Here is a 13,453-nt window from a genome sequence, read left to right on the forward strand (position 1 = left end):
TCAAACTTGAAGTATGAGCCATTTAAGGCAAAACTGGTGAAAGGCAAGTTTTCATTGTGTGAAATCAAAAGAATTTTACATTAATTGTTGAAACTACTAAGTTTCAACTCTTTTATTTGTCATAGAATATGTGCAAGAATTCTTTTAATAGAAAGTGTGGCATACAGTAAAAATGTTAGTACCTCACGTTCACTGAAAATTTTATAATCCAGTTTATCTCATTCCGCTAAAATTGCATACACCACTTTTGTGTTGCATGGGTAATATGATAGTCACATTTAAAAAAATTAAATCACAAATAGCTAAGACACATGTACACACACACACATGTATACGTACACACACACACACACACACATATATAACTCACATATCCCCTTTGAATGCTTGCAAATGCACAGGAAGGGGCACCACAGTTTATCAGTGCTTACGGCCCTCACATGCCTTAATCTGGCCCGATTATCCCCGTCTGATTGATCCACTGCCTCTTGATCTATATACAGGACAAACAATGTTGTCCTGTACTCTTCTATTCAACATCACAATGCACTACCCAGTGCAATAAGGAAAGATAAAGAAATAAAAGGCATACAAATTGCAAAGGATGAAAGGAGACGGTTTTTATTTGCAGACAACAGGATTACCTCCATAGAAAATCCTAAATAATCTACAAACAGTTCCTAGTACTTACACATATATTTAGCAATGTCACAGGATACAAGGCCAATTAAAAAAAAAAAAATCCAATCATGTTACTATACACATGCAATGAACAATTGGAATTTAAAGTTTAAAACAATACCACTTAAAATAGCAAAACAAAAATGAAAAGTTTGAAAATGACAAAACTTTGATAAAATCCATCAAAGCTCTAAAAATCCAGAGACATATTCTGGGCTCATGGATTGGAAGGCTAAATACTATTAATTTACTAATTCTCCTTAATTTGATCAAGTGATTCAATGGAATTGAGACAGATAGGGTTAACTGTACTGGCAGAAAAAAAGAGCTGTTAAAAGATTACCACCTAGAAGTTGGGTAAATAAGAACCACACCCTGTCAACATGAGATAAGGTTGAAACAACCAGTGAATTACTATCTCTTTCTTAGTGTTTTTCTAGTCCCTTCCCCCTTTACAGGCTCCCACATGTGCAGAAGAACAAAGCATAACCACTGTTTAACCTCCCTTAGCCCTCCGAAGATCAGTGTGCTTGAGCTATATCCCATAATAAGTGATGCCAAGGGCCACCGAGAGGACTCCATCTTGAATATCAGTGGCTTCCATCTTGTATTCCCGATGTGCCTGCAACCTAATTAACATGCATCGTCATTCTGAGAAGTATCCACCCATTAAAAGAAGCCCACTAAATATTCATTACTCTCTTGTCTCCACCGAACCCATATAAGCCCTAGCATTGCTTCCCTTTTCGAGTCAGCCTTTTGGAGAGGCTTAGTCCCCCGCTGACTTCTTTTACTTGACTCAAGCAAAATAAAGCTTGCTGAAGATAAAGTCTGTCTTTCACGTGTATTCTTACTCGGGAAAAGACAAGGACCCTTTGTGGCAGCAGATTGGTGACTAGTAACAGAATCTCATTCCACATTCCAGAAAGATTTATCATAAATATCCACAGGGTGATTCTAAAATTTAAGTTGAGAAATAAAGGTAGTAGAATGGCCAAAAATATTCTGAAAAAAGAAAAGAAAAAGTTGGATGACTCATATTACCCAATTTCAAGGTTCACTACAAAGCACTGATAATCAAGATAGTGTGGTATTGAAGAAAATATAGGCACATAGATTAATGTAACAGACTAGAGAGCCCATAAATAGACCAACATAGAGAACTAATTTGGACAAAGGTTCAAAGCCAATTCAATGGAGAAATGACTTTTCAACAAATATTTTAGAGTGCTAAAAGTAATCAATACTCAAAAAAAAAATTAAGGTTTATTCTGAGCAGTTATACTACATGCATATAGGGAGACCACTCTGATTAAAAAAGACCCAAAAAATAAATAAATAAAAGCAAATGGCTTGAAGCAGGCTAATTACAATGAAGCTTACGAAGAGAAAGGAAGGGGAAGAATAGATCAACCATTGGATAATCTTAACATGATTGATTGAACCCTGTCCTCCCCTTTTTACTGAGAGCAACTGCTTTCTGGTCACAAGGTGCACTCTGGCCCTCTGCCCATCTATATCCATGATATCTTTCAAATTTAAACGAAGTAAGCCTGGCTTCTAACAGGAAAGAAAAGATTACCAACTATGGGTGAGAAATGCTGCTGGCAGGATTTGGTTAGTAATTTTTATGGTTAATATTTGGTTCATGGGTAAGAAAACCATAAAATCGAAGTTAATATATCTGTTATTAATTTGTTCTCTTTGACATCTTTCCCATCTTAATCATTATTTGATTAGAATCTTTGATTAATGAAGTGTTTGCCAGGCACCGCCCAGGTTTATTTAGGTCTCATAGGTACTGCTTTATGGGGTACATTTTTGTGAAAACTAAATTATCTTGGATGATTCCTTAACTTTTCTTTGGCATTCCTCCTGTCTGATGGAGACCATACACTGCACATTCAATGGCCATTCAAAAGCTTTTCAGACCCAGATGCCAAGCAGCTTAGTGGCTTAATGATAATATAAAAGATTAGAATGAGGAGAGTATGTAAGGCAATGGTCTGAAAGGCTTGTCTGGTCCAGGAACCCACATTTCCTAACTGGGAAAACAATTCACAAGAAGATACAAGGGGAGCATCTGGAGCACGCACTGCATCTCTAGCATAAAATTCTGCTAAAACTGTATCTCAATATACTTTCACTTAAAAAAAAAATTTTCTCTTGTCTTGTCTAACCTCATTTGTAATCTTAAATATATATATATGTATATATATATGTTGTTACGTACTGTCGAATCAGTTCCACCTCGTAGCGACCCTACGTACAACAGAACGAAACACTGCCTGGTCCTGCGCCATTCTCGCAATTGTTGTTTGAGTCCACGTTGCAGCCACTTTGCCACCGTGATGACTTTTTAATCTTAGCAATATTAAAACAAATGAACAAAAACTCTTTGTCATCCAGTCAACTCTGACTCAAAACAACCCTATAAGACAGAGTAGAACTGCTTCATAGTGTTTCCAAGGAGGTGCTGGTGGCTTTGAACTGCCAGCCTTTTGATTAGCAGCTGAGCTCTTAAACACTGCTCCACCAGAAATCCTAGTGTGGGTGAAATGGTACCTCATTTTCATTACTAGCATATTCATCATTAGCACCTCTGATGGCTAATGATGTTGAGGACCTTTTCATGTGTTTATGAGCCATTTGGTTGAAATATCTATTCAAATTCTTTGCCTAGTCATCATTGGGCTCTTTGTCTTTTTGCTGTTAAGTTGTCAAAGTTTTATGTATAATTTGGTTATTAGATTCTTATTGGATAAATGTTTTCCAAAGATATTCTCCCAAACTATAGCTTTTCTCTTCACTTTTTTGGTAAAGTCTTTTGATTAACAAAACTCTTTGAATTTATGAGAGCCAATTTATTTATTTTGAGTTTTGGTCTTTGTGCTTTTGTTATTATATCAGATAACTCATTGTTAAAATTTAGGCCTGATAGCCTTGCCCCAGCATTTTCTTTTAAGAATTTTATGGTTTTGGTTTTCACATTTAGCTCTTTAATCCATTTTGAATTGTTTTTTTCGTGTATGCTGTGAGGCATGGATCCTGTTTCATTTTGCTGCATGTAGAGGTCCTGTTATGCCAACACCATTTATTGAAGAAACTCTTCTTTCCCCATTGAATAGACTTAGTACCTGTGATGGTTAAGATTGTGTGTCAACTTGGCTGGGCCATGATTCTTAGCGGTTTGGCAGTTTTATTATGTTGTAATCACTTCCACGTTGAGATGTGATATAACGTGATCACTCCCATGATGGGATCTGTTGTGATTAGCCAATGAGTTGAAACATACTTTCCTTGGGCATGTGGCCTGCATCGATTATAAGTGGACATTCTGGCAAGGCTTGTGGGCTTTTTTTTTTCCTCTGGATCCTGCTGCTGGCTCCTGTTCATCTGACCTTCAGTTCTTGGGACTTGTGCTAGCAGCTTACCTGAGGTCTTGCCTGCCCATCTCAGGATTCACTGATCTTCAAATCCTGTGAACAACAGCCCTGCTCTCTGACCTACAGACCTTAAGTTCACCAGGCCTGTGGCTGTGTGAATCAGGAGAAGCCTCCAGCCTGACCCACAGAATTGGGACATTCTAGTCTCTACAACCATGTGAGCCATTTCCTTGATATAAATCTATCTCTATGTATATTTATACACTTTTCTGAATTTGCTTCTCTAGAGAACCCAGGCACCTTGTCAAAAATCAGTTGAGCATAGACGTGTGGGTTTATTTCTGGACTTTTAACTTTATTCCATTGGTCTATGTGTCCATTATTATACCACTACCAGGCTGTCGATGGCACTGGGTTGACCAGGCTGCTTTGATTACTGTAGCGTATAACATATTTCAAATCAGGAAGTTTGAGTCCTCCTACTTTGTTCTTCACCTGTGAAATTTCTTTAGCTTCAGAGCCCTTGCCATTCCATATAATGTTGAGGATTGGCTTATCCACTTCTGTAAAGAAGGCTGTTGGAATTTTGGTTGGAATGGTGTTGAATATATAGTTCACATTGGGTAATATTGCTATCTTCGCAATATTAACTCTTCCAATCCAAGAACACACAACTTCTTTCCATTTATTTAAATCTTCTTTAATCTTTTTCATTAGTACTTTATAACTTTCACTGTATAAGCCTTTGACATTCCTGATTAAATTTACTCTTAGGTATTTTGTTCTCTTAGATGCTATTGTAAACGAAATTTCACTTTCAGATTTCTTATTGCTGGTGTATGGAAACTGAACTGATTTTTGTATGATGGCCTTGTATTCTGCAACTTCGCTAGATTCTTCTCCTAGCTATAGAAGCTTTCTTCTGGTTTCTTTCGGATTTTGTCAATATAGGCTCATGTCATCTGTGAATAGAGATAATTTTAATTCTCTTCCAATTTAGATATTCTTTTTTCCCTTTTCTTGTCTTATTGCTCTGGCCAGGACTTCTAATATGATATGGAATAGGAGTGGTGAAAGTTGGCACTCTTGTCTTTTCTCAATTTCAAGGGAAACGATCTCAATTTTTCTCAATTAAATATAATTTTAGCTGTTGATTCTTCATATATGCCCTTTATTATACCGAGGATCTTCCCTCCTATAATAATTTTATTGAAGGCCTTCATCAATAATCTTTCAATAAAGGGTAATGGATTTTACCAAATGTCTTCTCTGCACCAATTGATATCAACAGGTGATTCTTTTCCTTTGTCATACTGATGTGGTGTATTACACTGATTCATTTTCTAATGCTGAACCATCTGTACATTTCTGGAATATGACTTTTTAAATATTCTGTTGGATTCTGTTTGCTAGTATTTTATTGAGGATATTTGCATCTATATTCATAAGGGGTATAAGTGACTGAGAGAGAGAGCTGTAACACTGAAGACAGCAAGAAGCGGTGGCAGAGAAATGGCAGCAGGAGATGGCATGGTAGGCTTCCCAGCCCACAAAGCAAGAAAGCTGACTGCCTTGGGCCAGGAAGCTTTCTGGAGGAGTAGGGTGCCTCTGAGCATTTGGTGGAGCTAGGTTTGTCATTGTACAGAGCTAGAGCTCAGTGCCTTTGGGCAAAGGTTTACTGGCAGAGTGGGGTACCTCGGGCCACTTAATGGCAGAGCTAAAAGAGCTTTGTAACACTTGCCTGAGCAGGACAGAGGCCAAGGGCCAGAGAGAGGCACGCCTGTAGGCACAGCTGAAAAGAGGCTGTTTTGATGGAAGAACTGCATCCTGAGTGTTGCTGAATCTGAACTGTAACCTGTTACTTCCCTAGTAAACCCCATAACTGTGAGTATGATCTGTAAGTTCTGTGTGGCCACTGCAGTGAATTGTCAAACTTAGCAGAGGAGTATATGGTGCCATTTGGGGGGATGGTTGGTGTCAGAACTGGTAAAGACCGCAGAGAGAGGAGGCTTGTCTGACCTCTGTCTCACAGGAATTAGACTGGGATTGTTGATCTTGATTCTCCTTCCCCCTTGTGAATTTAGAGGAGTCAGACACCCCTGCCATGCCATTTTTACAGTTCTATTTCAGTATTGTCTTGGTTATTTTGAGCCTACCACATTTCCATATAAACTTCAGAATCAGTTTACTGATAGGTACAAAATAACCTATTTTGATTGGGGGTGTGCTGAATCTATAGATCAAATTCGTAAGAATTGACATCTTAACAATATTGAGTCTTCCTATTCATGGATACTTAATGTTTCTCCATTTATTTAGATCTCCTTTTTTTTTTTCTTCCTCAGAGGTTGTAGTTTCCTGCATACAGATCCTGCACATATTTTGTTAGATTTCTAAGTAAATATTGCATGGGGGGGGGGTGCTAATGTAACTGCTCAATGTGCAAGCATTTCAGGAGGTAGCCTATCATCAAAAACCCATGACACTGAAGGAAAAAGTCCAAGCTGCACTGAAGGCACTGGTGGAAAACAAGGCTTCAGGAATTGATGGGATACCAATTGAGATGTTTCAACAAACGGATGCAATGCTGAAAGTACTCATTCATTATGGCAAGAAATTTGGAAGGCAGTTCCCTGGCCAACCGACTGGAAGAGATCCATATTTGTGTCCATTCCAAAAAAAGGTGAATCAACTGAATGTGAAAGTTATTAAACAATACCCTTAATATCACACACAACTAAAATTTTGTTGAGAATAATTAAAAAATGGTTGTAGCAGTACATCTACAGGCAGCTGCCAGAAATTCAGGCTGGATTCAGATGATGATGTGGAACAAAGAATATTATTGCTGATGTCAGATGAATCTTGGCTGAAAACAGAGAATACCTGGAAGATGTTTACCTGTGTTTTATTGACTCTGCAAAGTCATTCAACTGTGTGGATCATAACAAATTATGGATAACATTGTGAAAAATGGGAAGTACAGAACACTTAATTGTGCTCATGAGGAACCTGTGCATAGATCAAGAGGAAGTCATTTGAACAGAACAAGGGGATACTGTGTGGTTTAAAATCAGGAAAGGTGTGCATCAGGGTTTTATCCTTTCACCATACATATTCAATCTTTATGCTGAGGAAATAATCTAAGGAGCTGCACTATCTGAAGAAGAGTACAGCATCAGGACTGGAAGAAGACTCATTAAGACTAGCTTATGAAATTAACTAGAATCAAACAGATTAGAAGACTACTAAATTCTGTCAAACGATCCATAAGCCTAAAACACCCTGTGACTATAAATTAATCTTCGGGTCTCCAAAACCGAACGAGTAGGAAATGGCTATGAAAAAAGGTATAGATCCTAAGAAAGGCATACTCCCTAACTCCACTTCAACTACAGCTATGAAGGACAATGGATGATGAAGTACCTTCCAAAGGATGGAGTTAAGAGTCACCAAACAATGAATAAGGGAGTCCCCTCCAAGAAAATAAAATAGGAACATCTGTGCTGCTGAACAGGAGAGACTTCATAATGCCTACCTAGCAGAATCTCACCACTGCTATGGACCAATAACTGCTGTGTATTTTTAATTTTTCCCCTTTCTAAATGGGAGTGTTTACTGCAGTTGTCTTGTCCCTGGTCTTGAATATGCGGTGAGGATAGGAATGGGGAGGGGGGAAACAAAACCATGAAGAACCATATCCAGATATGATGGAGAGGACTGCATATCACCCAGAGATCCCGGACTTGGAGCTGGATGTAGTGAATGGAGATGATCTGGACTATCTCTTGGGGGGTACAGTGTGCCTTCTGTGTGTGGGAAGAAGGATCTGTGTTATGGACTGAATTATGTCCCCCCAAAATACGTGTTGCAAATCCTAACCTCTATGCCTGTGGTTATAATCCATTTGTGAATGGGTTGTCTCTGTTTTGTTAATGAGGCAGCATTAACGAAGGATGGATCTTGAGTCAATCTATTGTGAGATACAAAAGGCATTAAACAGGTAAGCAGAGGAGAAATAGGGTAGGATACATGCCAAGACACATGAAGATCTCCAAGGAATCAGGAAACCAGCAGGAGAGCAAGGACCTTCCTCCAGAGCTCACAGAGAGGGAAAACCTTCTCCTAGTGCTGGCGCTCTGAATTCAGACTTCTAAAGTCTTAAACGGTGAGAAAATAAAATTTGTGAAAGCCACCCACTTGTGGTATTTCTGTTACAGCAGTACCAGATAACTAAGACAGTGACCAGCACAGTAATATGATTACCAGAAAGGCCAACTATGCCAGAGAAGGCTAGCTGCTCACCAAGTTTTACGTTCTCCTCTTTTTTTTTAAAAATAATTTTTATTGTGCAATAAGTGAAAGTTTACAAATCAAGTCAGTCTGTCATACGTAAGCCTATATACACCTTACTACATACTCCCATTTACTCTCCCCCTAATGATCAGCCAGCTCCCTCCCTCCAGTCTCTCATGACCATTTTGCCAGTTTCTGACCCTCTCTACCCTCCCATCTCCCTCCAGACAAGAGATGCCAACACAGTCTCAAGTGTCCACCTGATACAAGTAGCTCACTCTTCATCAGCATCTCTCTCCAACCCATTGTCCAGTCCCTTCCATGTCTGATGAGTTGTCTTCGGGAATGGTTCCTGTCCCGGGCCAACAGAAGGTTTGGGGACCATGACCGCCGGGATTCTCCTAGTCTCAGTTAGACCATTGAGTATGGTCTTTTAATGAGAATTTGGGGTCTGCATCCCACTGATCTCCTGCTCCCTCAGGGGTTCTCTGCTGTGCTTCCTGTCAGGGCAGTCATCAGTTGTGGCCGGGCACCAACTAGTTCTTCTGGTCTCAGGATGATGTAGGTCTCTGGTTCATGTGGCCCTTTCTGTCTCTTGGGCCCATAGTTATCGTGTGACCTTGGTGTTCTTCATTCTTCTTTGATCCAGGTGGGTTGAGACCAATTGATGCATCTTAGATGGCCACTTGTTAGCATTTAAGACCCCAGATGCCACATTTCAAAGTGGGATGCAGAATGTTTTCACAATAGAATTATTTTGCCAATTGACTTAGAAGTCCCCTTAAGTCATAGTACCCAAACCCCCACCCTTACTCTGCTGACCTTCAAAGCATTCAGTTTATCCAGGAAACTTCTTTGCTTTTGGTCCAGTCCAGTTGAGCTGACCTTCCATGTATTGAGTGTTGTCCTTCCCTTCACCTAAAGTAGTTCTTATCTACTAACTAATCAGTAAATAACGCTCTCCCACCCTCCCTCTCTCTCTCCTCTTTAACCACAAAAGAATGTGTTCTTCTCAGTTTATACTATTTCTCAAGATCTTATAATTGTGATCTTATACAATATTTGTCCTTTTCCCTCTGACTAATTTCACTCAGCATAATGCCTTCCAGGCTCCTCCATGTTATGAAATGTTCCACAGATTCGTCACTGTTCTTTATCGATGTGTAGTATTCCATTGTGTGAATATACCATAATTTGTTTAACCATTCATCCATTGATGGACACCTTGGTTGCTTCCAGCTTTTTGCTATTGTAAACAGAGCTGCAATAAACATGGATGTGCATATATCTGCTCGTGTAAAGGCTCTTATTTCTCTAGGGTATATTCCAAGGAGAGGGATATCTGGGTTGTATGGTACTTCTATTTCTAACTGTTTAAGAAAACACCAGATAGATTTCCAAAGTGATTGTACCATTTTACATGCTCACCAGCAGTGTATAAGAGTTTCAATCTCTTCGCAGCCTCTCCAACATTTATTCTTTTGTGTTTTTTGGATTAATGCCAGCCTTGTTGGAGTGAGATGGAATCTTATCGTGGTTTTAATTGGCATTTCTCTAATGGCTAATGATCGAGAGCATTTTCTCATGTATCTGTTAGCTGCCTGAATATCTTCTTTAGTGAAGTGTGTGTTCATATCCTTTGCCCACTTCTTGATTGGGTTGTTTGTCTTTTTGTGGTTCAGTTTTAACAGAATCCTATAGAATTCAGAGATCAGGTGCTGGTCGGAGATGTCATAGCTGAAAATTCTTTCCCAATCTGTAGGTGGTCTTTTTACTCTTTTGGTGAAGTCTTTAGATGAGCATAGGTGTCTCATTTTTAGGAGCTCCCAGTTATCTGGTTTCTCTTCGTCATTTTTAGTAATGTTTTGTATTCTGTTTATGACTTGTATTAGGGCTCCTCACGTTTTCCCTATTTTTTCTTCCATGATCTTTATCGTTTTAGTCTTTATGTTTAGGTCTCTGATTCATTTGGACTAAGTTTTTGTGCATGGTGTGAGGTATAGGTCCTGTTTCATTTTTTTGCAAATGGAAATCCAGTTATGCCAGCACCTTTTGTTAAAAAGACTATCTTTTCCCCAATTAACTGACACTGGGCCTTTGTCAAATATCAGCTGCTCATGTGTGGATGGATTTATATCTGGGTCTCAATTCTGTTCCAATGGTCTATGTGTCTGTTGTTGTACCAGTACCAGGCTGTTTTGACCACTGTGGCTGTATAACATGTTCTAAAATCAGGTAGAGTGAAGCCTCTCACTTTCTTCTTCTTTTTCAGTAATGCTTTACTCATCCGGGGCTTCTTTTCCTTCCATATGAAGTTGGTGATTTGTTTCTCCACCACATTGAAAAATGTCATTGGAATTTGCGTCGGAAGTGCATTGTATGTATAGATGGCTTTTGGTAGAATGGACATTTTTACTATGTTAAGTCTTCCTATCCATGAGCAAGGTATGTTTTTCCACTTATGTAGGTCCCTAATAGTTTCTTGCACTAATACTTTGTAGTTCCTTGTACAGGTCTTTTACATCTTTGGTAAGATTTATTCCTAAGTATTTTGTCTTCTTGGGGGCTACTGTGAATGGTATTGATTTGATTTCCTCTTCGATGTTCTTTTTGTTGATTTAGAGGAATCCAAGTGATTTTTCTATGTTCATCTTGTAACCTGAGACTCTGCTGAACTCTTCTATTAATTTCAGTAGTTTTCTGGAGGATTCCTTAGGGTTTTCTGTGTATAAGATCATGTCATCTGCAAATAGAGACAATTTTACTTCTTCCTTGCCAATCCAGATGCCCTTTATTTCTTTGTCTAGCCTAATTGCTCTGGCTAGGACCTCTAGCACAATGCTGAATAAGAGCAGTGATAGAGGGCATCCTTGTCTGGTTCCTGATCTCAAGGAGAACGCTTTCAGGCTCTCTCCATTTAGGAGGATGTTGGCTGTTGGCTTATATAAAAAGCTTATATAGATGCCCTTTATTATGTTGAGGAATTTTCCTTCTATTCCTATTTTGGTGAGAGTTTTTATCATGAATGGGTGTTGGACTTTGTCAAAAGCCTTTTCTGCCTCAATTGATAAGATCATGTGGTTTTTGTCTCTTGTTTTATTTATATGGTGGATTACATTAATGGCTTTTCTGATATTAAACCAACCTTGCATAAAAAAAAACCTTGCATACCTGGTATAAATCCCACTTGATTGTGGTGGATTATTTTTTGGATATGTTGTTGAATTCTATTGGCTAGAATTTTGTTGAGGATTCTTGCATCTATGTTCATGAGGCATATAGGTCTGTAATTTTCTTTTTTTGTGGTGTCTTTACCTGGTTTTGGTATCAGGGATATGGTGGCTTCATAGAATGAGTTAGGTTGTATTCCACCATTTTCTATGCTTTGAAATACCTTTAGTAGTAGTGGTGTTAACTCTTCTCTGAAAGTTTGGTGGAACTCTGCACTGAAGCCGTTCGGGGCAGGGTTTTATTTTGGTGGGAGTTTTTTGATTACCTTTTCAATCTCTTTTTTTGTTATGGGTCTATTTAATTGTTCTACTTCTAATTGTGTTAGTTTAGGTAGGTAGTGTTTTTCTAGGAATTCATCCATTTCTTCTAGGTTTGCAAATTTGTTAGAGCACAATTTTTCATAATAATCTCATGATTCTTTTAATTTCATTTGGGTCTGTTGTGATATGGCCCATCTCGTTTCTTATTTGGGTTATTTGTTTCCTTTCCTGCATACCTTTAGTCATTCTGGCCAATGGTTTATCAATTTTGTTAATTTTTTCAAAGAACAAGCTTTTGGCTTTGTTCATTCTTTCAATTGTTTTTCTGTTCTCTAATTCATTTAGTTCAGCTCTAATCTTTATTATTTGTTTTCTTCTGGTGCCCGATGGATTCTTCTGTTGCTCGCTTGCTATTTGTTCAAGTTGTAGGGACAGTTCTCTGATTTTGGCTCTTTCTTCTTTATGTATGTGTGCATTTATTGATATAAATTGACCTCTGAGCACTGCTTTTTCTGTGTCTCAGAGGTTTTGATAGGAAGTGTTTTCATTCTCATTGCATTCCATGAATTTCTTTATTCCCTCCTTAATGTCTTCTATAACCCAGTCTTTTTTCAGGAGGGTATTGTTCAGTTTCCAAGTATTTGATTTCTTTTCCCTGATTTTTCTGTTACTGATTTCCGCTTTTATGGCCTTGTGGTCTGGGAAGATGCTTTGTAATATTTCGATGTTTTGGATTCTGCAAAGGTTTGTTTTATGACCTAATATGTGATCTATTCTAGAGAATGTTCCATGTGCGCTAGAAAAAAAGTATACTTTGCAGCAGTTGGGTGGAGTGTTCTGTATAAGTCTATGAGGTCAAGTTGGTTGATTGTAGCAATTAGGTCTTCCGTGTCTCTACTGAGCTTCTTACTGGAAGTCCTATTCTTCTCCGAAAGGGGTGTGTTGAAGTCTCCTACTATAATTGTGGAGGTGTCTATCTCACTTTTCAGTTCTGTTAAAGTTTCTTTTATGTATCTGGCAGCCCTGTCATTGGGTGCATAAATATTTAATATGGCTATGGTAAATCGTCCCTTTAATCATTATATAGTGTCCTTCTTTATCCTTTGTGGGGGATTTAACTTTAAAGTCTATTTTGTCAGAAATTAATATTGCTACTCCTGCTCTTTTATGATTGCTGTTTGCTTGATATATTTTTTTCCATCCTTTGAGTTTTAGTTTGTTTGTGTCTCTAAGTCTAAGGTGTGTCTCTTGTAGGCAGCATATACACGGATCATGTTTCTTTATCCAGTCTGAGACTCTCTCTTTATTGGTGCATTTAGTCCATTTACATTCAGCATAATTATAGATAAGTATGTGGTTTTTTTTTATGTGTTTAGTGCTGTCATTTTGATGCCTTCTTGTGTGTGTTGTTGACAATTTCATTTTTCTACTTACTTTTTTGTACTGAGACTTTTTCTTTGTAAATTGTGTGTTCCTCATTTTCATAGTAGTTGACTTTATGTATGCTGAGTCGTTATGTTTTTCTTGGTATTTATTTTGAGTTATGGAATTGTTATACCTCTTTGTGGTTACCTTAATATTTACCCCTATTTTTCTAAG

The 13,453-nt window shown here is 38.3% G+C and overlaps 1 protein-coding gene across 1 annotated transcript in view; it reads right to left on the reverse strand.

Moving 5' to 3' along the window:
- The window catches only part of LOC126058685 (translation initiation factor IF-2-like), a 255,299-nt gene that overhangs the window by 137,682 nt on the left and 104,164 nt on the right, over positions 1–13,453 (reverse strand). The window lies entirely within an intron of this gene.

Source organism: Elephas maximus, chromosome 15 (assembly GCF_024166365.1).
Source record: "Elephas maximus indicus isolate mEleMax1 chromosome 15, mEleMax1 primary haplotype, whole genome shotgun sequence".
Classification (NCBI taxonomy): domain Eukaryota; kingdom Metazoa; phylum Chordata; class Mammalia; order Proboscidea; family Elephantidae; genus Elephas; species Elephas maximus.